The sequence below is a fragment of the Culex quinquefasciatus genome, chromosome 3, assembly GCF_015732765.1.
Source record: "Culex quinquefasciatus strain JHB chromosome 3, VPISU_Cqui_1.0_pri_paternal, whole genome shotgun sequence".
Classification (NCBI taxonomy): Eukaryota; Metazoa; Arthropoda; class Insecta; order Diptera; family Culicidae; genus Culex; species Culex quinquefasciatus.
In genome coordinates, this window is record NC_051863.1 from 38,147,028 (window position 1) to 38,171,159 (window position 24,132).

Consider the following 24,132-nt stretch of genomic DNA (forward strand, 5'->3'; position numbering starts at 1 on the left):
AATTTGTATGGAAAATTATATGGACAAACTAATGATGCAAAATGGCTTCTTTGGTCATACCGAAGGCACCAAAAAAATTTGAGTCGGATTAAAAAATACAAAAATTAAAATTAAAGAAAAAAGACCGATTCCGTAGAGAACTGCTAATGTACTAAGTGATAAACAAAAAAGCGCATGTTGAGTTCAAAATAAAAGATTGTTATAATCGTTGATTATATGATGGAAGAGTTATACAGTCAGTGATTTTTTAACCGATTTAGGAAATAAAAATTATTTTAAATCTTTTTAAGTACCTCGTAACTTTTTTTTCTAAAACATGATTTTACTTAAATTCTCCATTCTCTATCGGAGTTAAATATGACTGTGTGTGTACTTTTTCCAAAAAGAACATGATTTAATTTGGTCAAATTTGAATTAAAAGGGTAAAAAAGGCAGTAAACAAAACCAACATTGTTTATTATTTTTTGAGTTATGATACTACATACTTTGGTAAGAGAGGATTATCAGGTTCAGAAATTTTCGGCTCCGACTCCGACTCCAGCTCAAAAAAAAATATCCGCCTCCGACTCCGACATCGACTCCGTCTGCTCGAGTTTTGACGACTCCGACTATGACTCCTACTCCAGGTCCCCAAAAAGAACCGACTCCACCGACTCCGGCTCCGACTCCGACACTACAGCTCTGGTTTTTATAAATAAATTACGACTAGTAAACCATAAAAATGAAAAGTTTATTGTTTGCCACTATTAATCTTTCAGCGAAAAAAAAAAAAAAATCAGTAAAGAGTTTGAGCAAAACAGCGATATCAATTCAATAGGTTTCTGAAAAACCACGCGTCCCTACATGTCGCGCCATAACCTTCCCGCGCGACGCAACATCCACGCTTGTAGTGGTGTGCCGACGATCGCATTTCGCCGGTGGACCCAGGCACTGCCGATGGCGTCCTTATCGAATCGCGTCGTCGCACCACATGATCACCGTGTGACGCAACATTTTCCTCTCGATCTCGCGCGATCGCAGCTCGGACAGGTCTCTCGCGCGCAGTCGAGTGAAAGATTTCGTTGCGTACGGAAGCAAGCAACCTGGTTGTCCGCGCGGTTCTTTCGAGAATATTAGCGCTTTGTTTGGTTGGTTTGGAGTGGTTTTAATTGAAATTAAATAAGTTCTTTATTTCAAAGGATTGTGTGAAAATGGTGCAAAAACTGAGAATTTTTGCGGAAGAAGGATAAAAGAAGAATTATTAAATGTGCTTAAACGGAAAATAACCCCAAAAATGTGGAATTTTTCGCACTTGTGTGAAGTGACATGAGAAAAAAGAAGGTTTCGGACGGTGTGCTTCGTGGTTCTGGCAAAGTACAAGTGGAAGGAAGGTGGTGTTCCCAGGCAAAAAAAAAACTCGTCAGAATTAATGAGCGCCAAACGGCGGAGTTGTGGCGAAGAACATGGTGCGCGCGTTCTTAGGGCTCTCGCGCAAGAAGGATACCGAAAACGGAGAGTTGTTCTGCGCGCGCGCGCGCCAATTGTCCAAATGTGGTTTCAGACGGTGAATTACACACTAGCCGAGTGAAGTCCGTGTCTGGAGATGGTGGTGGCAGCCTTAACGTTGCCCCTCTAATTAGCCTACATATCAAAACGTGGTCGATTCAGCAATCAGAGGACACTCCTGAAAACGAGTTGAAACTCGTCAACGAATCCGAGGATCAACGTGCTTTGAATCGAATGCTAGAAGTCGCGGCTTGCGTGACTTGAGCAGCAACAGGTAGAGACAGTCGCGGAACTTGGGTCAGCCCAAGCTCAGGATATCGCCAAAGTTGGTACCACCCCTACGGGCAGGTGTGAAGCAAGAATTCGAGGGGAGGACCTAGATGGAGCGCGATTGGTCTTAATTTGCTGTATAATTAGGTTGTTGTTCGTTAATTGGTGCGTGGTGATCGAAACCTACCACACCGCGCGAGCGGTATGCGGAAATGTTTAAGGGGGATGGAACGGCTTTGGGTTACGCAATTTATGCGAGTTCTGGGGGTGAAGGAGGCATCGAGAGTGAATAGGGCGTCCAATTTTCCCGGGTTTTGAATTTCCCGGGAAACGGGAAAAATATTTTTGGAATCCCGGGAATTCCCGGGATCCCGGGAAATTTTTGAATCAGTAATAAAATCTATGTTTCATTATATTTGTTATGTTTTCAAGCTTAAAATCATTGAATTAGCTTAATAATGAGCAATTCTCTACGAAATCGGTCTTTTTTCTTCAATTTTAATTTTTGTATTTTTTAATCCGGCTGAAACTTTTTTGGTGCCTTCGGTATGCCCAAAGAAGCCATTTTGCATCATTAGTTTGTCCATATAATTTTCCATACAAATTCGGCAGCTGTCCATACAAAAATGATGTATGAAAATTCAAAAATCTGTATCTTTTGAAGGAATTTTTGATCGATTTGGTGTCTTCGGCAAAGTTGTAGGTATGGATACGGACTACACTGGAAAAATAATACACGGTAAAAAAATTTGGTGATTTTTTATTTAACTTTTATCACTAAAACTTGATTTACAAAAACTCTATTTTTAATTTTTTTATTTTTGATATGTTTTAGAAGACATAAAATGCCAACTTTTCAGAAATTTCCAGGTTGTGCAAAAATCACTGACCGAGTTATGAATTTTTAATCAATACTGATTTTTCAAAAATCGAAATTTTGGTCGTAAAATTTTTCAACTTCATTTTTCGATGTAAAATCAAATTTGCAATCAAAAAGTACTTTACTAAAATTTTGATAAAGTGCACCGTTTTCAAGTTATAGCCATATTTAAGTGACTTTTTGAAAATAGTCGCAGTTTTTCATTTTTAAATTAGTGCACATGTTTGCCCAGTTTTGAAAAAATATTTTGAAAAGCTGAGAAAATTCTCTATATTTTGCTTATTCGGACTATGTTGATACGACCTTTAGTTGCTGAGATATTGCAATGCAAAGGTTTAAAAACAGGAAAATTGATGTTTTCTAAGTTTCACCCAAACAACCCACCATTTTCTATCGTCAATATCTCAGCAACTAATGGTCCGATTTTCAATGTTAATATATGAAACAATTGTGAAATTTTCCGATCTTTTCGAAAAATATTTTGGAATTTTCAAATCAAGACAAACATTTTAAAAGGGCGTAATATTGAATGTTTGGCCTTTGTGAAATGTTAGTCTTGATTTGAAAATTCCAAAATATTTTTTCGAAGAGATCGGAAAATTTCACAAATGTTTCATATATTAACATTGAAAATCGGACCATTAGTTGCTGAGATATTGACGATAGAAAATGGTGGGTTGTTTGGGTGAAACTTAGAAAACATCAATTTTCCTGTTTTTAAACCTTTGCATTGCAATATCTCAGCAACTAAAGGTCGTATCAACAAAGTCCAAATAAGCAAAATATAGAGAATTTTCTCAGCTTTTCAAAAATATTTTTTTCAAAACTGGGCAAACATGTGCACTAATTTAAAAAAATGAAAAACTGCGACTATTTTCAAAAAAGTCACTTAAATATGGCTATAACTTGAAAACAGTGCACTTTATCAAAATTTCACTCAAGTACTTTTTGATTGCAAATTTGATTTTACATCGAAAAATGAAGTTGAAAAATTTTTACGACCAAAATTTCGATTTTTTGAAAAATCAGTATTGATTAAAAATTCATAACTCGGTCAGTGATTTTTGCACAACCTGAAATTTCTGAAAAGTTGGCATTTTATGCCTTCTAAAACATATCAAAAATAAAAAAATTAAAAATAGAGTTTTTGTAAATCAAGTTTTAGTGATAAAAGTTAAATAAAAAATCACCAAATTTTTTTACCGTGTATTATTTTTTTCCAGTGTAGTCCGTATCCATACCTACAACTTTGCCGAAGACACCAAATCGATCAAAAAATTCCTTCATAAGATACAGATTTTTGAATTTTCATACATCATTTTTGTATGGACAGCTGCCGAATTTGTATGGAAAATTATATGGACAAACTAATGATGCAAAATGGCTTCTTTGGGCATACCGAAGGCACCAAAAAAGTTTCAGTCGGATTAAAAAATACAAAAAAAAATCGAATGACCGAAATCCTAGAGAACTGCTCTAATATCAAATGGTTATAATCCTCACTTCAATCTAAACAAAGACGACAGTTTTAAAATAGCCTAAAAGATTTTTTTTTGTCTTTGTGGTGTTTAGGATTTTATATCAACTACTATGTTTAATTCCAGTATGATTAATCATTTTTTTTATTTGCGAATCAAATTACATAATTCTTTTTTTTTTTAAAAAGTCCAATAAGCTTTTGTTTTCCATATGTTTATAGGACCTATTCAAAAAAACTTTGGAATTCTTTCATATTTTTTTTCTTTTATATATATTTTATATGACATGACTAAAACAGCTAGAAAACAAACAACGACAATAAATAAAATGATACCAGTCAATGTAAAATTTTAGATAAGTTTTGAATTCATTGTTTTATATAAAACATATTTTACAAATTATCTTCAAGTTACTACCGCCAACCGAGGGAAAATCAGAACTACAGTCTAAATAGGTCGTCTAAATAACGTCATGCAAATATTTTTTGCTTTAATAGCTGTATTTATTCGTTACATTTGTACGTATTTGCCCTGGATGCCGGTGTTTGATTATAAATAATTTGATATGAGATTGTTTTTTTAATTTAAAATCGAAAATATACGTAAATATATCCAGTTTTTCAAAAAGATAAAATAATAGAGAAAAAAATGTAAAGCACTAGGCATTTTGCGGACCTGGTAATTCAAATTATAATATTTTTTCCTTAAATGCCAATTTAATCCTGAGATTTGCTGAATACAAATTTTAATTCATTTTATTGTTCTACTATTTTCACAACCAAATCTGAATTTCCAGACCAAAATATGATTTTTTTTTTTTCAATTTCGGGAATTCCCGGGACAAATTATAGAAAATCCCGGGATTCGGGAATTCCCGGTTTAGGAAAAATCCCGGGATTTTTGTCCCGGGAATTCCCGGGATGGACGCACTAAGAGTGAAGGATGTTTGGGAGGAAGTAAAAATATGGATTGGATTTATGAATCATAATTGGATGTGGGAATAAAAAATGGAGGTCATTTCAATAAAAGGTCCTTTTGAAATCTGTTTTTTTTTTATGAAAATGATAACCATCGGTAATGAGAATAGAACAATTTGAGAGTTTGATATTCAAACTTCTTTTAATATATATTTATTTAATTTTACTACATCTGTGGCATTTTTTTAACCTATTTGTGGTTATTTTTTATTTTGATAAGGCAGTTGCAAATATTTTTTGAAGTTTATGTCCCTCGACTCTGGTCGGGGTCGAGGGAGGGGCAAAAAAATAAAAAAATATATAAAACTAAAATAACAAGCCATGGTCTCAACATTTGAATGAAAAAAGTGTTTTAAAATGCATTTTACACCTGCCCAGTTGTTTTGCAATCATTAGTTTTCAAAATATCCAAGTATTGAAGAGATTTTTTTTTCGTCGAAAAAAAAACTTTTTGCGGTGCCTGTACATTGGAATTTCACAAAAATTAAAAATATTTTTGATCGATCACAGGCATGCTAAATATGGTTTTAAACGCAGGAAAATGCATTTCTAATGGTTTTCGGTTGGCTAGACTTCTATTTCCTTTAAAATTTTGAAGTTTTTTGAAAAAAATTTTTTTTTGCCCCCTTAAACATAAACATTGAAAAATATTTGCAACGGCCTAAACATGGCTGAAAAATTCGAACATTTGTTGAAGATCACTTTTCTGATTCTGTTAAATTTTATATTTTATCGAATATTGAACAAAGTTTGCCTATAAACTGCCAATGTTTACTGTTTTTTCAGTAGTCAAAAGTATGTAATATTTAATTGGAAGCGGGCAAGTATTCTAATTCTATACTTATCTATCAATTACAAAACAATATCATAATCAGTTATTTATTGCTGCAAACAAAATAGTAGTTTTTGCAACCAATTTAAAAAAAAAATTTTTTTAGCATGAACATGAGTGAAATAAATGGAATGGAATTTTATCCCAAACATCCGTGTGTTAAGGAAATAAACCGTTCAAATCAATCAAAATATTGGAAAAAATACTTTTCGATACTAGAGCTGAAAAGTTTAACTTTTTAGCACCCTCAATGCTGAAAAGTTAACTTTTTGGCCTTGTTATTGAATGGCATCAATTTTCCATTATGTTATTTTTGGTAGAGAAAAGTTGGCCGTTTCGACGTTCGAGAATAACAAAAATAGTAAGCAGTTTCATGACGAAATTGCGAAACATATTTTTTGCAATTCCGTCGTGAAACTACTTACTTTTCCTGTCATTCTTGAACGACGAAATAGCCTAATTTTCTGTACCAAAAATAACAGAATCGAATAGCAACACTTTTCAAAATAAATGCTGAAAAGCTCCACTTTTCAGCACTTAAATGGGTGCTGAAAAGTTGAACTTTTCTGCACTTGTTTTGAAAAGACTTCTATTTTCATTAAAATTTGAAGATTTTAGAAAACATATTTTTTTTGCCCCCTGATTTTTCGGACCAATTTTGAAGGGGGGAGCGACATAAACTTTGAAAAATATTTGCAACGGCTTAAAAAAAAAAATGAATTTGGGATTAAAGATCGAACAAAGACGTTTCAACCATTAGCTTAAACAATATTATCTTTAATTTTGTTTATCTTTTTGCACATTTGTGACTGAGGAAGCATTTTGTTATATTTTTTGTAAAAATGTGGAAAAATCGGTCTTGAAATTTCAAGTTTAGTTTTTCGTACTCCTTCCCCTCGACCTTCACCAGAGCCGAAGGACAAAATCTTTAGATAAAAATTGTATAATCCTTTATTATGTTTTTGATAGTCTTAAGAGCTCAAATTAAAACAAAATATACCGTGCAAATAACTCAGGCCGATACGTGGTCTAAAATTTGATTTTTTTTAAATCTCATAAGTCTCATATTAGTTACAAAGTAAACTTTTTGATAGAAATGTACTTTAAGCAAATAATACTTTTTTGCACCCTGATTTTTGAGAATGATTTTGGGCGAGATTATAAACGTTTCATTATAAACATTTTTTTTAAACTAAATTAAAATGTGTATTGTGTTCAATCAAATCAAAAAAGAGATACCAGAAATATTTTTTTTTAATTTAAATTTTTATTATTTCAAACTCAATTTAATAAGTCATAACCATTATAAAAAATATTGTGTTCGAAACTTAATGTAATGAGTCTTAATAAATATTTAAGTTTTTGTTTAAAAAAAAAATAGGCAAAATATTGTTTTTATTAGGGCGTTAGCCACAAATTGAATAGAATTTAAGGGGGAAGGGAATGAGTCTGAGGGTTTTTTATAGAGCGTCAAATTTCCCGGGGTTACAAAATTTAAAATTTATCGAAACTTGTTCTAATCCTGGTTTTGATTAATATTATTAATATTCTGCAATAAAATTGTATAGAATAGCAACTTAAATGGTAAAAATAAACGTGAGGATCTATTAATGTCTCCACTGCTTGTAAAAAAGCATACAACTTCAAGAGAATATATAATTTGCTTAGCTTTTATTGCTAAGCTGTCTTTCAACTCGTACAAAATATAAAAAAAATGATGATCATTTTTTTTTTGTCAAAAAATAGCTATTATTTTTTAATCTCGTGGCGCAGGGGTAGCGGCTTCGGCTGCCGATCCCGATGATGCTATGAGACGCGGGTTCGATTCCCGCCTTATCCACTGAGCTTCTATCGGATGGTGAAGTAAAACGTCGGTCCCGGTTTCTCCTGTCTCGTCAGAGGCGCTGGAGCAGAAATCCCACGTTAGAGGAAGGCCATGCCCCGGGGGGCGTAGTGCCAATAGTTTCGTTTTTTTTAATCACAGTATTTGGACAGTGAGTAAAATAAATCCATTTTCCAAAACCATAAAATTGCTTTCAAATTCGTCTCTGTGACCAGTTTGAGAGAATATGATAAAACATAATATTGAAAATCTAACTGAAACAAAAATAAAAAAAGCAGAAAAAAATTTCATCCTGACAAATATTTTTTTCAAGGACACATCGTACTGGTTTCGGCCCATCAATAAATAGATAAGCATGAAATTTACATCAGAATCTTCTTTTTCACTTGAAATACAATTTTTATGCAATCACAATTCAAAGTTTTCAAATATTAGGAGCGAATTTTTGATGTTTGCATTTTTTGGGTACCCTTGATATCAGTTTTCAACTGATTTTTTAATGATTCAGCCTTATAAATGACTTCGGTTGACAGAACTTTTCGTAATTTTTGTTGTCCAACAAATAATCCAACAAACAAATAATAATTCTATTCTCAGTTTTGGATGGTTCAGAGAACAATATCATCTGGAATAAACCTTGACATGAAACTTTTAGACGGTCTGATGAAGATCAATAAGAACAGTAAATTGAATTGAATAAAATTAAATTGAACTCCTTCATTTTTTTTGTAAATAAAAAAAAGTGTCTAAAAGTTAAGAAAATGTATACTTCCACTTGAATTTCTGGAATTCCCGGGAAATTTACAAATTTCCCGGGAAACGGGAAATATTTTTTTTCGGGAAATCCCTGCCTTTCATTTGTTGAAGGCGCCTTGTCTAATTAACTTATAGTACACTATGTATTTCAAACATATTTTTTAAATACTAGCTAGGAAATGTTAGGGTTATTATTAAGATATTACTTTCAAAATTGACTATCTTATGAACTAAAAAGACATTGAGTTAAAAGTGGCAATTGAGTTAAATTTTCTCGGGAACAAGTTGGTGAGGTAAGAAATTTAATGAAAATATTCTCTCAATGTGAAAATTAAGCAACAAGTCTAATTGGAAAATGGACGCCAATCGATTCTACAACGTAAAATTTTCTTGGGCTTGAACTTTTTTTGCGTAAAAGGGTGGTGTCAAATTAGAGGGGGAAGTCTGATTTGGATGAAGATTGAGATTCAGCCCCAACATTTTGTTATACTTTTAAATAAAAATGTTGAAAAAAGTATTTTACAAAGCTTTTGGGATAATCTTTTTTTATGTGTTTTTTTATGTGGAAGTAGGTGTACGACAATTTCCTAAATCATTTACGAGGTTTAACAAGAAATCCTTCGAAGTTGTCCAGTTCATCTGATATAGTGACGAATGACCTCTCTAGGTTAAAGTCACGTTAATAAAATAAACAACAACATCTAATATTGATTATTAAAATGATTGTATATTGATTTTTTGAAATATTTGATTCTTTTTGACAAATTCAAGCCGTGGCAGACTGACTTAGGTGTATATTTATACCACTAGGGTTAAAGGTATAACATATATCTATTATTGAATTATTGTCAAGCCCTTACAATTCCGCAAGAGTGCGACCTTATTATATTAAGGTAGCATTTTGATCTCCTAAAAGGGCCATTTTACAAATAACACCTCTCACCAACTTCCATGAATCATAAAAGCACTATTAAGCACCAAACTGATTCGATCACACCAGTACCAATGCATTCCACCACCGATCGTCACCCAAAGAAACCTTTCCAACAAGACGGTTGACTCCAAGTTCTTGGTGCGGCGGCGGTGCTATTCTGCACAACAACAACAAGCTGTCCCATAGACAGTACATACCTTGCTGCTTGATCTCGCGCCCTGTGTGCGGTATAATAAAGCTATAAAGGTGCAACGCGAGAGGTGAATTGAAAAGCTTATGTACATCTCGGCTGAAAACTGCGGGTACTTTGAGAAGGTTTCACTACCTAACACAGACAGGTCGGGGGTAGAAGAAAAATGACGACGACAAAAAATTCCGCACTTACACTGGAGTGGTTCTCTCCCCCAAGACAAACTCTTGGGTCTCTAGACCTGGTAGACCGAATCCATTCTCCAGCGTTCAACTATATACGTTGTACTTGCGAATAGTGCTGCCGTTTTGGTGTTTCGCTTGTCTAGATTGCTGATACTGTAGAACCCCGATGGTTTGGCAGTGATTGAATCAGCAACAACTGGCAACTCTGAAGGTAGAAGATGGCGACCAAATTTGATTTGGTTTAAGGTTATGTTTAAAAGTTACGAGATAAAAGAGTCAAACCATCAAAATAGCACCGTAACACCCACCAAACGGAAGGCAAATTCTACACCGCGAAATGACCATTTGTGGTCAGACCATGGGGCACACCACCAAACCAAACCTCATAAACTCAAGAACTAATCGTTAAAAAGTGTTTGTGCGATCACCAAGTGTGAAAAACTTCTAACGTTCCTCCTTTAACAGCAGTTCCCCCAAAGCCCTGTTGCGGTCCTCTCTGGAGCCACCGTTTCTGAAAACCTCATCGAAAGTGAGATCACAGAGACATCTGGTGAGGAATTCCTGAAAACAAGCTAAAAACCAGTCTCCGCAAGATTGAAAGTGAAACGTTTTCGCGTAGAACCTTACAGTGTGGGCGATTTGTGTGCGTGCGTGTGTGTGCACATGGTGTGCAAGTGTTGGTCGTAACTAAAAGTGTCAAGTGGATCGCGCGGTTAATCCGTTGCCGAGGAAAAGCTCAACTGCGGAGTGAGTGCTGGCAGCGCCCAGAAGTGCGAACCCAAGTCCGGAGTTGTGCCCAAGGTAAGTGTGACTTTTTAGTGGGATTTGCCGCGGTTTCCGTGCGGGATTAGTTTGAGGGGTTGGCGAAGGGGTACGGGTTCTAGAGTTGATGAAGTTGACGGACATGGCTGTGATGGGGGGAAATAAGGTCGGTTTTTGAGATTTTGAATTGTGGACTTTGTTTTGGGGGCTGGTGCGAACGAAAGTTCGTGGGAAGTTACTAACTAATGCAGCTTTGTAAATTTGAACAAGGTGTACTTTTGAATAGATGATTTTTGAGTTGGTTAACAAGATAGGTGACTTTCAAATTCAACGAATTTATTAAAATATGAATAACTTCACAAAATATTAAATCCGCAAAAAAAATAAAAACATTTGCTAAAAGCACTACAACTACAAAATTTGATTTTCAGATGATTTATAAATATTATAAATCAAGTATTTGAAGAACCTGGCATTTTGCTCAAATAAAAACAAAAGATTTGGACCTTCAAAACTGGTAAAAAGGTTGCAATTAATTTCCCTGATGACGCATACGAGGTCCGTTTTCGATAAATAAAATGTTTTTTAATATTTTGCAGCCTAAGGTGATTGTTTGGAAATTTGGTGTAAAATTGTAAATGCAATGCATAATGCATATTGTCAAGAATTTTGTATTTTTTTCCAAAATTATAAAAATATAATTATTAGTTTTTTTTTGCTTTCTATAAAACGCTGGTCATACCAAATGGGCGTGTGAATATTCAAAAACTGTATCTAGAGAAGGAATTTCCTGATCGATTTGGTGTCTTTAGCAAAGTTTAAGGTTAAGATTGGAACTTTTAAGAAATAAAAAAAAAACTCAAAAAATGTTACTTAAAGGTGACTTTCCAGAATACGCATTTTTTTAAATTTTTGGACTGAAAAGGGCATCTTTTGAACTAGATGGTAAAGTATGGTACAAAATTTGGCATTATTTTTTCATAAAAAAATATTTCGAAATTTGAGTAACCAGAATAAATTTTTGAAAGGGCTACTAAACACACTTATGTTAGATATTTCAAAAATGTTATGCGATTTCAGAACCTAATCTATTACTTTTTATCTTATCTTTTCATAATTTTCTAATGTTTTATTATTATTTTTTTAAATTTGTAAATATGTTTCACGGTGTATTTTTTTTTAAAGAACATCAAGATGGAAAAAAATATCGTCATCATGCATCATGAATCAAAATATTTAGTCCAAAACTGAAGCCGCTGAAAATGTAATATCCATCAAATATCTTATGAATAAATTTCTTAAGCATATGCCTTGAAGGATCCCAAATTGCATGTTTGAAAAGAAGCACCAATTTGTCATGAAAAAACTGCAATTGCCTGGACACAAATTTATGCATGAAACAATGTTGACCTTAGAGTATTTCTTCAAAATGATATTTATTTATTTACCAATAAGTTCCCAAACATTATTTTTTGACATGACATACACTTTAGAATCAATCGCATTGTAGAAAAAAGTTTGCAGTAAAAGATACCCAAAAAAGGTTTCATGTTTGGTTTAATATAAGCAGAGCCCAATTTCAAAAATAAAACGGTGACTTTCTCCAAAACTTCTAAAGGTATAGTTTTAAATTTTTGATTATTTTGAATTTAATTTCTTAAACTTAGATTTTTAGATTATTTTTCTATTTCTTTTGTTTTTTTTGCCATCTGTTCAACTTTTGTTTTTTTTTTGTTTTTTGTCATTGTTTAAACCATGAATTTTCCCTATTTTTAAAATTTGTAAACTTTTTTTATTTTAAATTTTTGTTGTTTTAATCGCTTTTCCCGTGCGTGATTCGTTTTCTCCGTACATCATTCCATTTGATACGATAACAAACCGAAAGAAACCTGGGTAGCAAAGTGGAATCCCGATAAAAAGTTTTCATTTTCAGAATATTATTAAAATCTTGTTTTATGTATTTGTCTGGTTTTTGAATCCACCCAAAAAAAAAAAAAAGATTGCTTGTTTATAACAAATCAATTTTCAGATAATAGTTTATCCATTTTCCCAGCTCACATCTCTCTTCGCCTTATACACAATCAAATTAATTAGTTTCTGATTTCATTATGCAAAAACTTACATTCCAGACGTAACAAAGCAAGAGAAGCGTTCGCGTTCGCGCGGCTAACGTTCCGTGAATGGTCGTTCCCCAAAATTGCTCCACATTCCGCCAATTTCATCAACGATGCTTTCCACATCTCGTTTGCAATCCCCCCCCCCCCCCAAGAAATCAAGTTGGTGGAAAATTTTTACAAATCTGCCGCAAAAACCAAGCCCAAAACGAGAGCGAAACGCGTGCAAGATAACAACGACGCCGCACACCGACTACGATGAGATGGTTCCGAAATGTGTGTGTGGCTTCCGGCTCAAAACCTTGCCACAATCACATCTCACAATCAGCGTCGTTGATTGTGGGTGGGGTGGGCGCAGTAGGAAAACTAAGCCAAGCGAAACCTCTCGATTTTGGACAACTCTACACAACTCTACACGAAACTCTCCACATGACAGTTGCTGGCGTATACGAGGTACTGCCGTATTTAGAGCAGTTCAACGGCGGTGACCTTCGGATTCTTGGCTCCAGCCGGTCCGTTGTGTGACCCCTCAACAACGGTGGTGGTGTGCCTTTTTTTCTCCTTTCAACGATCAACCAGCAGTTTGAACAGTTGTTGGTGATGCTGTGCTTGCACGCTCGATTGAGCACCCGAGTCGCGGGTGAACAACACTTTGGCCCACTCAACGCGGCCTGGTGAAGGCTTGGAGTCGACGTGACCCTATTGAGTCAACCGGTGGTGGTCTTTGAAATTCCATTGGTGCAGTTGATACGATGTAGAGTTAATACCAGGCAATTTACATTTAAATTTCTTGTTTTGTGCAATACGTTGAAAATGAATTTTAGTTCAAATATTTTTTACCAAATTCATCAACACTTATCTAACCAGCTGAGGGTTAGAGCCACGTTGCATTCACCATCAGATATTGCTCATTGCAGTCGACTTTGAAGACTCACCACCAACTGCAGCTACTGCAAGGCTGGCAAAGTTGGTGTCAACTGCTGACACTGATGGGGAGGGTGCCATCTCCCGAGTGATAACTCGCGTGAGAAGTGATACATTATTTATGATTAGACCTAACGTTGGCTGTTGAGTTCATCAGATTGTTGTGGGTTGAGTTTACTGGGCCAGAAGGTTCATGTCGGAGTATAATTGGCATAAGATGCATAGAAAAGATTTGGTTTATGAAAAACATGATAAATCTGTGAATGATTTGAGAAGATGTAAATTTTACATGAATAATGTAGAAAAAAATCATTCAAATAACTGTAAAAATGGGGGGAAAGTAATATTTTACAATGACGATATGACTTTGACTCCGGTACTGATAAGTACCCGACTTCACCGTATTTTTTATGACTTTTATGTGATTTTTTTTAAGCATTTCATGATATGGCAAGCTAAGCAAAAGCAATAGATAGATTTAATGATTTAAAGTAACTTTTTTTTAATATAGAAGAAACATCAATTTTTGGTCATTTTGGAAGTATTGTGTTGAATAGATCAGAATTTCAAATTGATTTCTTGTTTGTGAAAAACCATTGTGAATATTAACAATGTAGAACAGTGAAAGAAATGGAAAAGGGTAAATCAAATTGATTGTCTTGTAGTTGAGCTGATTGTGATTGTTTTCCATTTGAAATGTATACACAATTTTGAGAAAGCTTCATGCACAAATACATTATTTTCACTGTAATGTTCCTATTGCAAATTTGCTTATTTAACTTTTTTTTTCTCTAAAAGTTAGTTTCCCAAAATACGTATTTATAAATATTCGTTTTTTCATGTTTCATGGGACTCAAAATAGTAGTTTATGCAACAAGTTGCAAAAAGAGGATTTTTTCAGCACGAGTCGCACGAGCATTTATCCAACGAGGTTCACCGAGTTGGATAAATACGAAGAGTGCTGAAAAATCAAGTTTTGCAACGAGTTCCATACAACATTTTTTGCAATTCCAAAAAACACACACTGAATGAAATTTTATGTAAAATTTTCATGTAATTAATCAATAAATCGTTTAAATCAAACAAAAATTGAAAAGTGTTACTTTTCGAAACAAGTGCTGAAAAGTTCATTTTTTCAGCACCCATTTGAGTGCTGGAAAGTAGAACTTTTCAGCATTTATTTTGAAAAGTGTTGCCATTTGATTCTGTTATTTTTGGTACAGAAAAGTAGGCTATTTCGTCGTTCAAGAATGACAGGAAAAGTAAGTAGTTTCACGACGGAATTGCAAAAAGACATCTTTTGAGCATGAAGATTCGATTTTTTGAAACAAAAAAATGATTTTTGAAGCATAACTACAATTGCAATTGAAAAATAATAATAATATTTTTTTTTGATAAAGTACACCGTTTTGGAGTTAAAGTTACTGTTAGGTTATAATTTACAGAAAATTTAACCTTTTTTATTATTTTTTCAATACTTTATCAAGCCTCCATGAACAAAATGTTTTTGAAAACTTGAAAAGATGTCCTACAATTTGCATTTTGAGACTATGATAATCGAACAATTTGTATCTGAGATACTGCCTCACAATGAATTCGAATCAAGTTTTTCTAAGTTTTTCTATACGGGTACACTGACGACATCTCGAAACCTATTGGTTCGATATTCAATGTTAAAAAATGACTCTTATGTGAAATTTTCTGGTCTTTTCAATAAAAATAGTCTCTAAATTTAAAATTTTGTCGATTATGTCAAACGAGGAAAATTACTTTTTGAAGACGTTTTTAAAGGTAACGCTTGATTTTATAATTTTAAAAATATTTTTATCGAAAAGATCAGAACATTTAACAAAAGTTTAATTTTTCAACACTGAAAATCGACCCAATAGTTTCCAAGATATCGTCAGTTGAGAATTAGTGGTTAATTAGGTGAAATCAAGGTGAAATTTAAAAAAATATGTGAAATTTTTTGAAAATCTCAAAAATTATAAAATATTTACTAAAATTTTGAGAATCCAACATTAAGTAAAACAAAAAATCGGAAAACACGTTTACCTAAGCATATGCCCCAAGTAACATTTTTTTCCAGGAGTTCTACAAGACCTCTTCAAGATAGCTACAGCATAGCAGTTTGGACCGTGGTAGGATAAATTTCTTTTCAAAACTTCTACAGGAGTTTGGAAGAGTATTTGAAGAGAGTTTTATCCTACCGCGGTCCAAACTGCTATGCTGTAGTTATCTTGAAGAGCTCTTGTAGAACTCCTGGAAAAAAATGTTGCTTGATGCATAACCTTTAGCTTTGTCAAAGGCACCAAATCGATCAGAAAATTGTTTCTCATGATACAAATTTCATACAACTACAATGCCCCCAAAATTGTATGGAGACTAATATGGAAAAAAACTAATGATGCAAAATGACTTATTTTGACATAGGGGTAATTCTCCGCCAACTCACACAGCAGTTGCCCCGACCCCTCTTCGATTTGCGTGAAACTTTGTCCTAAGGGGTAACTTTTGTCCCTGATCACGAATCCGAGGTCCGTTTTTTGATATCTCGTGACGGAGGGGCGGTACGACCCCTTCCATTTTGAACATGTGAAAAAGAGGTGTTTTTCAATAATTTGCAGCCTGAAACGGTGATGAGATAGAAATTTGGTGTCAAAGGGACTTTTATGTAAAATTAGACGCCCGATTTGATGGCGTACTCAGAATTCCGAAAAACGTATTTTCATCGAAAAACACTAAAAAGTTTTAAAAATTCTCCCATTTTCCGTTACTCGACTGTAAAATTTTGGAACATGTCATTTTATGGGAAATTTAATGTACTTTTCGAATCTACATTGTCCCAGAAGGGTCATTTTTCATCTAGAACAAAATTTTCATTTTAAAATTTCGTGTTTTTTCTAACTTTGCAGGGTTATTTTTTAGAGTGTAACAATGTTCTACAAAGTTGTAGAGCAGACAATTACAAAAATTTTGATATATAGACATAAGGGGTTTGCTAATAAACATCACGAGTTATCGCGATTCTACGAAAAAAAGTTTTGAAAAAGTTGGTCGTCATCGATCATGGCCGTTCATGGTCACCCGCGACAGACACGGACGACGAAACAAAGAGAAACGCAAAAAGTAACTTTTTCAAAACTTTTTTTCGTAAAATCGCGATAACTCGTGATGTTTATTAGCAAACCCCTTATGTCTATATATCAAAATTTTTGTAATTGTCTGCTCTACAACTTTGTAAAACATTGTTACACTCTAAAAAATAACCCTGCAAAGTTAGAAAAAACACGAAATTTTAAAATGAAAAATTTTGTTCTAAATGAAAAAACGACCCTTCTGGGACAATGTAGATTCGAAAAGTACATTAAATTTCCCATAAAATGACATGTTCCAAAATTTTTTACAGTCGAGTAACGGAAAATGGGAGAATTTTTAAAACTTTTTTAGTGTTTTTTTCGATGAAAAATACGTTTTTTCGGAATTCTGAGTACGCCATCAAATCGGGCGTCTAATTTTACATAAAAGTCCCTTTGACACCAAATTTCTATCTCATCACCGTTTCAGGCTGCAAATTATTGAAAAACACCTCATTTTTCGCATGTTCAAAAATGGAAGGGGTCGTACCGCCCCTCCGTCACGAGATATCAAAAAACGGACCTCGGTTTCGTGATCAGGGACAAAAGTTACCCCTTAGGACAAAGTTTCACGCAAATCGAAGAGGGGTCGGGGCAACTTTTCCCGATTTCGTGTGAGTTGGTAGAGAATTACCCATAGGGATGCCCATTTAGAAATTTTGCAGTTTTTTTTATACAAAAAAGGTCCAATGAACAAAATTTTTATTTTTGCTTATTAGGTATTTTTGAAAATTCGTGGCGTTTTCAACAAATCCAGAAAGCAAAAATTGAATATTGGTTTATTGGACCTTTTAAAACAAAACTCCAGAATTGCTTTGACAAAAAACCAAAAATTTTGATTGGCCAGTTCATAGGTTATCAGGATCCAAGAATTGAACTTTAATTATCGATTTATAGTTGGCCCTTCGGAATCCATGAAGTTTGATACCCATATTGACTTTTTTTGTTTGGATTACATTTGGTACGTTTCCATAAAAATTATCAAAACTACGTCGTTTAACGACCATCCTGTCTTTTAATGGATGCCCCCCAAAAAAGTTTGTAATTTTTACCAAACATTCTCCAAGGTGTGTTCAACAATTTATGGAGAGTGATTCACGATATCTTCAATTCAGAAATTATTTAAAAAATATCTTCGGTGGTCACCTGAAATATCATGAAATTAGTTAGGGACCATCCATAAACCACGTGGTCACTTAAGGGGGTATGGCGATTGTCCACGCTCCATTCAAAAAAGTTTTTTTTTGTATTGACAATTGTCCACGAGTGGTTGAGAATTCCAAAAAAAGTGTCCACGTGGTTTGTGGATGATCCCTTATGAGCAAAACAGGAAATTTTCAGGTATGTTTACAACAATTCTATTTGAATAGGGCAGAAACCGAAAAAAAGTTTTCCGATCGAGATCAACAATTTTCTGAGGGTTCCTTGGCCAAAATAATTAGACCTGTATTTTTTTTGTTTAGCTATTAGGGTGTCCCGCCCGTGTGGATCAATAGGACCGCGCACTGGACTCACAATCCAGAGGTCACCGGTTCGAATCCCGCGGCGGGCGCTCTAAAATTCTTTGTGTAAATATGGGTATTCGGCGCCGTCGCTCCGTGCCATACTTTCATACACTTAGGAGCCCAGGGCGGCGAAGTCCTTGAAGATAAAAGGAAGACACTAGTGGTTGGTACTAGCAATGGTGGCCGACAGCTATAAAGTCAACTTCGTTTTTTTATTAGGGTGACCTACACCTTACATTGGTGCTCCCAAAAATGACCATTTTCATAATTTTTATCAAAAACCACATTTTTCAAAAAATCATTACTTTACGCCTTTTCAACCGATTTTTTTTTAAATTTCATCATCCCGGTACGATAACTGCAAATGAAAGGTGATAAGTTGGTCTTACTAGGAAAAAAAGTCTAAAGACCGAAAAATCCAGCCTAACCTTTTAAAAGATCAAATGAAACTTTGAAATGCCATTTTGACGGTGTCTGGTTTGGTCCAGCCTATATTGGCCATTCAAAATCATGAAGTTTCATACCCATATGTCCTATGTTTGATAAGATTAGATTAGATACGGTTTTATAAAAAAATATCAAAAGTTGTATCTCGTAATTTAGATTTCTGTATCACCGTATCAAAAAGTGGTCAGAGAATAACATGGAGAAAATTAGACGGACTTTCCGAAAAAAAAAACAAAAAAAAAAAATACTGAAAGAAAAATATACGCCACTTTTGGGAGAGTTTTTGATTTTTATGTTTAATAGTCAAATTTAAATATCTTTTATTTAAAAAAAATCTTCTTTTTTTAATTTTTGAGAAGAAAACCTAACATGTTTAAAAAAGACTTACATAAAATGCAGGTTTGAGCAAAAATAAGCAACTCTCCTTAAATTTTTTTTTTTAATTAAAACTGTTCTTTAAAAAAAGTAGTCAAAGCGTCAAAATTACTGAAAAGCAATAGCAGGAAACAGGAGCTTTTGCCATTTTTTGATGGTTTTAAGCCATTTCTATATGTGACTTACCCTACATTTTTCTGCCTCGATAAAATGTTGACGAGTAAGCTTGTTCAATTTCCCGACTGAGATTCAACTCAGGCCGATTGGGGTGAGTTGCAACCACGCTTACCACTGTACCACCGACCTCGGCTTTTTCTAATAATTTAACAAGTGAATAAAGTTAGGATTTAAGTGATGTTTCAATTACAATAAATGGAATTCTTGTTGATAAAATCGAAATCTTTTTCTGAAATTTAAACTTTACCATACAGCAATTATTTTCACCTTTTCTGCCACATCTCTCGCTTTTACAAGAAAAATCTTCTTTGTTTCATGTTTGTTTTGATGCGTTTTCTTTTCCGAAAATATGCCACAAAGACAAAACCGACTCGAAGCTGATGAAAAAATCATCACCTCAAGGAAAATTGCACGCGTTTGAACGCGCGGACCGATTTTTACGCAACTGCAATTTTATCATCATCTTCTGCCACAACACAACAACACCAACCGAAAACAACAGAAGAAGCTCCACACGACCGACTGCTGGCAGAGTGACCTACACACAGGTGCCCCTCACAAATACAAGAAAAATAAAATATAGACTTCAAGTCACCCGTGGCCACGCGCTGGTCATTTGGCGGTGCCCCCCCGAAGATGTGCCATAGTATTGTTACAGCGCGCCCAGAGGTGAGAGTGCGTCCTCGCGATTTTCTGCAGTGTTGCCAAGCCGGTGTCAATTTCGCAATAGTTGCTGTCATTAGAGTGCGGTTTCGCCGACTCTTTGTTGCCAGAACACACGCGGAAGAGAGCTGGAAAATCGCGCAGTGATCGCGCGCCCACGACTTTGTCGTGGTTTTTTTTTGTTTCGAAAGGAAGTGAAAGGAACCCAAGGTTCTATACGGCACTTTGTGCAGCAGCAGTGATGCCAGGACACGCGATCGAGCTGATCCTGTACGGTCTGGACTATCTGCTGCGGTGGTTGCTGAACGGCGAGGAAAACTTTCTGGTGCTGTTCGTGTACGAGAAGGCCGTGTTTAAGGCGATGCAGCACTTTTACTAGGAAAGGTGAGGGGCAGTGTTGCCAGAAATGTTGGTTTGAAATTTCGAACCTAAAAATTTTTTTCTTCAAACCTGCTGTCAGTGGGAGCTAGGAAGTTTTCATTCCAATATAAACATAACCTTGACTCGAATTAGACGCGGCCTGACGTGGCTTAAGGTGCCACATCAGTGTTGTTGTTGAGCTTGAACTGTCGTTTTGGCTTAGCCGCTTCGCGGCCTTAGCGTCCGTCTTGGGACTTCCTCGCCGCGGTGTGTGTGACGTGGACGGTCAAGCTTTATCGGGCTTCATCCTTCCTATCTTGCGATCGCAATCGGATTTCTGTGCTATAATTAATCGAAGGAATTTTGGACAGAATTTGATTCCTCCCCAGAAGTTAACGAACCGGTCTTTGTTACACTATTGTGTTGTTGACTCATATTTGTGTTGTGTATAATTTGATTTGACCTCCAAGGTCGAGTGACGACTTGTACGCTGTCGCGTGACTAATTTTTCAACTTATTTTTTTCAATTCTCAAATTTGATTTAGCCCGACAAAAAACCGCACAAAACAAGAAGAAGCTCGCATGACGGCCGACGTTCATCGATTTTTGACAGTCATAAATACCGCGTCAGGTGTAGAGATCGGTTTCCGTGATCCGTGGCCCATCGTGATGGGATTTTTGAATGGTATTTATTGACGGATTTATGTGCGTGAGAGCTCAACTTATTTTTTTTTGTCTAAATGATGGCGATTACGCCTCGATTGGTAGACGCGCAATGGGCTCTTTATGGGACGCGCTATTGATGAGGTAATTTTGTGGCAGGTTTAGGATGATGTCTCTTCGTGGTGCGATTTGCATCCTCAGCGTGACTTTGTGGAAAGATTTGAACGGATTGACGGAAATGTGGTGTTTGCCAATGCTGATTGAAATAAGATTTGGTATAACATAATGAATATTACTTTGTTATCATGTGTTTTCTTTCCTCACCTCAATGGAAAAGCCTATAAAATCACTCGAAAAATGAACTTCTAAATTTGACCTATACACCCACCTTCACGTATAAAAGTTTATTCAAGTACTTGAAGTTGTGCTGAAAAAACCATTTTGACTAGAGACAATCAATCAAACAAACAAACTTTCAAACAAGCAATAAAAGGTTGAAGATTTGACAACCTTATCAAAAGTTATCAGTAAAAAATTGTTTATATTTGGAAGGTGTAAAATTTGCAGGAATAATTTTTCATCTATAATGATGTAATTCAAACTACATTTAGATTAAAAAAGTGACAAAACACTATAATGGTGATGAATTTTAAAATATTTAGAGGTAAAATTACACATTCTAACATAAAAGATGCATTCGTTCCCAGGTGTAATGTAACAATGATTTTTTACTGTGTAACAAAACGTTGAATAAACACTTTTTGGAGGGGTTTTTTTTAAGGTTCCGTAAACATTTTTTTTGCTTTTTAGGTTTTTTTTTATTTGCCTTTAGTAAGGGAAAAATATGTTTGAAAAGCAGAGTAAATTTCCTACCTTTTTTTCTTTGAGACGATGAAAATCGAACAATTAGATTCTGAAGTACAGCCTCACAAAAAAAAAAAAAAACGAATCGATGAAAATGAGTTGAGCTAATAATAAGTTGATAAGATTTTCCATACAAAAAAAACTTTTTTGTATGGATCGTAGACAATCGCCATACCCCCACCCCCCCCATAAAGTGTCCACGTGGTTTATGCCCGAGCAGACGGTAATAACTTGGGAATAACATTTTTTGATATTTGAAAATACTAGGCAAATAACATTTTATGTTATTTCTTACAAAATTTGTTATTCGTCGTTATGATTTTTTTGTTATTGGATTGTTATTGTAATAACAGACTGATAACATTTTTAGTGATTCTACGAGAAAATCTTTGTTATTATTTTTTGTTATTTAAACAACTAATCCGATCATCCCAATAACAGTTGGAGTTATTCTTTCATAACAAAAAATGTTATTCCCGAGTTGTTTTGGCGTTTAACCAATATCAGATCAATAACAATTTTTTTTATGATAACATAAATTATTATTTAATCCTTATGCAAAAATGGATTTTTTAAGAAGATTCCATAACACTTTCTATTATTTTAACAGTATTTGTTATTGAAATGGCATGAACTTTGTTATTACCGTCTGCCCGGGTGGATGGTCCCATAGAAATTATGATCTAAAGTGCATTAAATTGTATCTTTTTGCTCAATAAGTGGCATAAATTACTTGAGGCGGTGCTGCTGCTGGTAAGTTTATAGCCTAAATAGTATTTTTAGAGCTTTAATCGAGCATCAAACTCTTCATATGACGAAGATAGGTGTTTGATTAGAAGGGTATTTTTCCCCTAGCCTGTAATTTTCAACCGACAAACTATTGGTTTGATTTTCAATGATAATGAATGAAACTTTTATGAAATTTTCTGATCTTTTTAGTATAAATAATTTCAAAATTTTGAAATCAAGCACGACATAGATAATTATCCTCATTTCATATTTTAGACCATTTTTTTAATAAGAATTTTTGAAAATTATAGCTTAAAAGTGACTAAACTCCTAAAAAGTAACCTTTATCAAAAATTACAGCTATTTACAAAAAATGTATCTCAGGAACCAGATTTTGCACCGAAAAAATCAAAAATTTAAATACGTATTTATTTATTTATAGTGTACTGTCATTGGGTTGAAATTGGGTCATGGATTTTAGGAGTTTTTACGGATTATGCAATTTCTCAGGTTCTTCAAAATAAAACTTAATTCTGTTGAAAGGGTTGTGTAGGGGACATGTTTAGAAATCTTTGCCGAAAAATCACGTTTCTAGAACAAATCCTGTCATTTTTGAAGCTGTCTGCACATTGTTGGCCAAAAATGATTTTTCAAAAAATCCACTTTTAATGCTCTAACTATATAAGCAACAAAACTATATCAATGTCTAAATGCTGAGCCGGAAAACAACCAAAAATATATCATTGAAAATTTCATCTTAAATACTTTTGTTATAAATATTTAATTGATTTAAATGCATTGCTTAATTTTTACTCATTTACAATTAAATTGGCACACTTTCAGCATTCTAAATGTTTTATTGTTTTACTTGACTTTTTTTTTAAATAAATTTAAAAGAAATAGAAAATTTCTGCCAGGAATAAAGCGATCAAAAATATTTACACCGATTGGCCAATAAAAAAAGTCCAGACCTAATAAAAATATCTAATTTTTTTCTTTTTCTGTTTTGTAATGTTTGCATTTTTTTGTTTCAGTAAGATTTAGATTGCTTTAATAATTGACTTATCAATTTAAAAAAAAAGTGCATTGATAAGAAATTGAAAACTCCATAGTCTTCCAACACTTCAAATCACCGCCGTGCAAAGTGAATGTCATCTGCTGTATCTAACTCCCAATTGGTCAACGACATCACCGACTACACGACAACAACATAAGCTACGAACCTTTCCTTCACTGACACCGCTTTCATGTCGTCGTCGTCACCGACGTCAGCCACGACTTTCCACCTTCACATGATCTCTACACTTGGAGGGCACGACTTGGCCACCCCTGGGAAGACATTTGCACTCATAATCCCACCGCCGATGACCTCCACACCCCTTGGCCACCGGTGAGGTGGCATTCAAGACTGCTGCTAAGTTGTGTTTGACAGTTGTCAAAAGGTACGAATTGTTTAATGGCTTTCTTTTTGGTTTTATCACTTTCTCAAGGTGATCCATCTTTTTGCTCGGACCTCGTTAATCTTGTGCAAATGTGGTTTTCAAGTTGACTCTGCGCCTTGCAATTACACTTCTTTTAATTA

The 24,132-nt window shown here is 34.5% G+C and overlaps 1 protein-coding gene across 3 annotated transcripts in view; it reads left to right on the forward strand.

Annotated features, from left to right (window-relative positions):
- The first annotated feature begins 1,051 nt into the window (after nt 1-1,051).
- LOC6039401 overlaps nt 1,052-24,132 on the forward strand; it is a 114,604-nt gene continuing 91,523 nt past the window's right edge. For 2 of the 3 annotated variants that reach the window (XM_038259992.1, XM_038259995.1), the window contains exons 1-2: nt 1,052-1,127; nt 10,296-10,631. The gene's annotated coding sequence lies outside the window, so the exon portion shown is untranslated. The remainder of the gene's footprint in view (nt 1,128-10,295; nt 10,632-24,132) is intronic. The other variant, XM_038259993.1, reaches the window with a different exon arrangement.